Raw genomic sequence first — 4,754 nt, forward strand, 5'->3', positions numbered from 1 at the left:
GCTTTAGTAAAAACATCTGCCAATTGCATTTTGGTCGAAACATAACACGGTTTGATGATTCCAGCTTGTAACATTTCTCGAACTATATGACAATCTATTTCAATGTGTTTCGTACATTCATGAAAAACTGGATTGGCTGCTATATGTAATGCTGCTTGATTATCATAATATAATAATGCTGGTTCGGACAGTGGAACATTCAAGTCTTGAAGAATGTATCTTAACCAAGTTAACTCTAAACAAGTATTTGCCATAGCTCGATACTCGGCTTCTGCTGATGATCTGGACACATTAGTCTGCTTTTTAGACTTCCAAGAAATAATTGAATTTCCGAGGAAAATGCAGAACCCAGAAATAGATCGTCTGGAAGTTCGACAACCACCCCAATCAGAATCGCAATATGCTAGTAATCTTAAATTGTTTTCAGATGGCAGTAGAAGTCCTTGACCAGGTGTGCCTTTGATGTACCTCAGAACTCGAAGAGTTGCCTCCCAATGTGGTTTTCTTGGTTCATGCATAAATTGGCTAAGCATACGAACTGAATAAGCTATGTCAGGCCTAGTGACGGTCAAATATATTAATCTGCCAATCAACCATCTGTATTTACTTGGATCATTCAACTTCTCTCCTTCAGTTAAAGAAAGTTTCAGATTTTGCTCCATAGGAAATTTGTCTGGACGTGCTCCTGTAAAACCTGTGTCTTGAAGGATGTCTAGAGAATACTTCCTTTGAGACATAAAAATTCCTTTTCTAGATCGAGAAAATTCAATGCCTAGAAAATATTTCAAATTCCTAAATCTTTGATAAGAAATTTCTGGAGTAAACTAGTCTTGAGATATTGAATTTCTTCGAGATCATTGCCTGTCAACAGAATATCATCAACATAGATTAGAACGGCAGTGAAAGAAGTACCTTTACTCTTAGTAAACAAAGAGTAATCTGCTTTGGACTGAGTGTAGCCTGCATTTTGTATAGTTGTAGAAAATATGGAGAACCAATTGCGAGAAGCCTGTTTTAATCCATAAAGAGATTTATGGAGCCAACATACTGTATTCTCCCCCTGTCGGCGAAGACCTAGTGGTAAAGACATATAAACTTCCTCATCTAGATTACCATGGAGAAAGGCATTTTGAACATCCAACTGATGGGTGAACCATTTTCGAACAGCAGCAACAGTGAGTAAGCAACGAAGTGTAGTAAGTTTCGCTGTAGGGGAAAATGTTTCTGTGTAATCAATACCTTCAACCTGAGTGTATCCCTTTGCTACAAGTCGAGCTTTATAACGTTCAACACAACCATCAGAGTTGTATTTAATTTTGTACACCCAACGACAACCAATAGCTTTATGACCAGGTGGTAGAGGAACGAGAGACCATGTATGATTACGTTCCAAAGCTGCAATTTCATCATTCATAGCCTGCTGCCCTAAACTTAGTCATGCCAGTAGATTGGTGAATCCTCAAATATTGAACAAATGACTCCAAAAACAAAAGGAGTCAAGCCTCCTCGAAGGCAGTCAAAAAATGACTAAGACTCCAAAGGAGTCGAGCCTCAAACAAATAATACTCTCTCCATTCATATGAGGTCTTTTGGGGAAGCCCAAAGCAAAGCTATGAGAGCTTATGCTCAAAGTGGACAATATCATACCATTGTAGAGAGTCATGTTCGTTTAACATGATATCAGAGCACCGATCTTGGTGTTCTTAAATATCAAAATTTCCTTTATGGCGGAATCAGGCAAATCCAGCTTCAAAATTTCGGATGTTGATTTAACACATCCGTACTATATTCATCACTCTGATCAGCCAGGATATTCACTTGTTCCAATCAAATTAAATGGAGCAAATTACCAATCCTGGAGTAAATCAGTTATGCATGCTCTTATTGCCAAGAAGAAAATTGGCTCCATTGATGGCACAATTGAGGAACAGTCCCAAGATGCAAATTCAACCGAATTTGAACTCTGGAATCAGTGCAACAGTATGATAATATCTTGGTTAACTCATTCCGTTGAAGCAGATATCGCTAAAGGCATTATTCACGCCAAGACAGCTCATCAAGTGTGGGTTGATCTTCACGATCAATTCTCACAAAAGAATGCTCCAGCAATATTTCAAATACAAAACTCGATAGCAACGATGTCACAAGGAACCATGGCACTGTCAACATATTTCACCAAGCTCAAAGCACTCTGGGATGAACTGGAAGCGTATCGCACACTATTTACCTGTAATCAACGTCAAATACATATTGATCAACGCGAAGAAGACAAGTTGATGCAATTGCTCATGGGGCTCAATCAGTCTTATAAAATGGTGAGATCTAACATATTGATGATGTCTCCATTACCGAATGTGAGGCAAGCCTATTCATTACTTGTACAAAAAGAGATGCAGCGTCAGGTAACTTCCGAACCTACTGAGAATTTCTCGATTGCATTAGCAGTGCAAAAGAAAACAATATATTCAAAATTCGCCAAGAAAAAATTGTGTGAACACTGCAATAAAAGTGGCCATACAATCAATGAGTGTCGAATTATTAAGTTTCACTGTAAGTTTTGTGATAGAAGGGGCCATACAGAAGATTGGTGTCGACAGAAAAATAATTCTGGAAGGACAAGACAAGACAATCAACACAATAACCGTGGATATCGATCATCTGCAAATATGGCCGATGTTTCACAGTTGAATACAGAAGAACAGTCACCTAATTTCATTCCAAATTTTTCTTCTGAGCAATTACGACAGATAGCACAAGCCTTATCTGCAATCAATCATCACCCTTCTGGTAATTCTGACAATCACGTCAATGTTGCAGGTTTGTTTCCCATATCTACATTATCTATTAACTCTGCGAGTTCTAATTCATGGATTCTCGATAGTGGAGCTACGGATCATATAGTATCAAAATCTTCTGTTATGACTGAACCAAAGGCTGCCATCATGTCTACAATAAATTTGCCTAATGGAGAGACAGCACGTGTGTCATATACTGGCAATATTTCCCTTAGCCCTAACCTTAAATTAAAAACGTTTTATGTGTGCCTTCATTCAATTTAAACCTAATGTCGATCAGCAAACTTACCAATAACTTGAAATGTTATGTCACCTTCTATCCTGATTCTTGTGTTATGCAGGACTTGGCTACTGGAAAGATGATTGGCTCGGGTAAACAATTTGGAGGTCTCTATCATATTTCTTCATCTCCAATCAAATCTTCAGCTCATCAAGTATTTCAGTCATCTAATTTGTGGCATTTACGCCTAGGTCATTCTTCCTTTTCTAGTTTTAAATTTCTAGCTGATCAATTGCATCTTAATAATGCGAGTTATTCTCATAATTGTAGTATCTGCCCGTTAACAAAACAAACTAGGTTGTCTTTCCCAAGAAGTTCAATAACAACCCATTCTGCCTTTGATCTAATACATTGTGATGTTTGGGGACCACATAAAATTCCTACCCATTCTGGTTTGCGTTTTTTTCTCACTATTGTTGATGATTTTACTCGATGTACTTGGGTTTTTTTAATGCAACATAAGTCAGAAGTACATCTTTTGTTAATGAACTTTGTTAAATTCGTTCAAACTCAATTTCATACTACTATCAAGATAGTTCGATCAGACAATGGGACTGAGTTCCTATCTTTGCAACCATTCTTTACTTCTTGTGGTATTGAATTTCAGTGCACTTGTGTCTATACTCCACAACAAAATGGAGTCGTAGAACGCAAGCATCGCCATATCCTAAATGTAGCTAGGTCTCTTCTTTTTCAGTCACAGGTTCCACTTAATTTTTGGGGAGAGTGCATTTTAACGGCTGTTTATCTTATAAATAGAACGCCATCACCATTATTATCTAACAAGACACCCTTTGAAGCACTCTACAAACGAGCACCTACATTTCATCATCTTAAAGTTTTTAGTTGTAAATGTTATGCAACTATAGTACATCCTAAGCAAAAATGTGAACCTCGGGCAATTCCTTGTGTTTTCGTAGGATATCCTTGTGGTCATAAAGGTTACAAGTTGTATGACATGCAATCTCACAAATTCTTTATCAGCCGTGATGTTAAATTTTGTGAAGATGATTTTCCTTTTTTATCAGCTTCACAAACTTCGACATTAGCTCCTTCGACTCCTGTTGTACCACTTCATGATCCATCCTACTCAAAAATTCATCCTCCACCTTCTATTCCTTCACCTTCTATTCCTCCTTCACCTCCTATCCCTTCACCTACTACTCCGTCGTCTCCTCCACCTTCTCCAGATTCGCCCACTAATTCCAATCCTATCCCACCTGATACATCAGCTCCACTTCGACGTTCTACTCGTACTAAACAGCCTCAAGCTTGGCATAAGGATTATGAGATGTCTTCTGGAGCCAATCATTTAACCTCTAGCTCAAGTCCCAGCACTGGCACCAGGTATCCCCTTCATCATTACCTTTCATTCTCTCGTTTTTCTCCTACTCAACGTGCTTTTCTAGCTCTTATTACATCCCAGACGGAACCTAAAATCTATGACGAGGCAGTTGGCGACCCGTTATGGCAGCAGGGTATGAATGATGAAATTGCAGCTTTGGAACGTAATCATACATGGTCTCTCGTTCCTCTACCACTTGGTCATAAAGCTATTGGTTGTCGTTGGGTGTACAAAATTAAATACAACTCTGATGGTTCTGTTGAACGTTATAAAGCTCGACTTGTAGCAAAGGGATACACTCAGGTTGAAGGTATTGATTACACAGAAACATTTT

The sequence above is a fragment of the Cucurbita moschata genome, unplaced genomic scaffold, assembly GCF_002738365.1.
Source record: "Cucurbita moschata cultivar Rifu unplaced genomic scaffold, Cmos_1.0 Cmo_Scf00068, whole genome shotgun sequence".
NCBI lineage: Eukaryota > Viridiplantae > Streptophyta > Magnoliopsida > Cucurbitales > Cucurbitaceae > Cucurbita > Cucurbita moschata.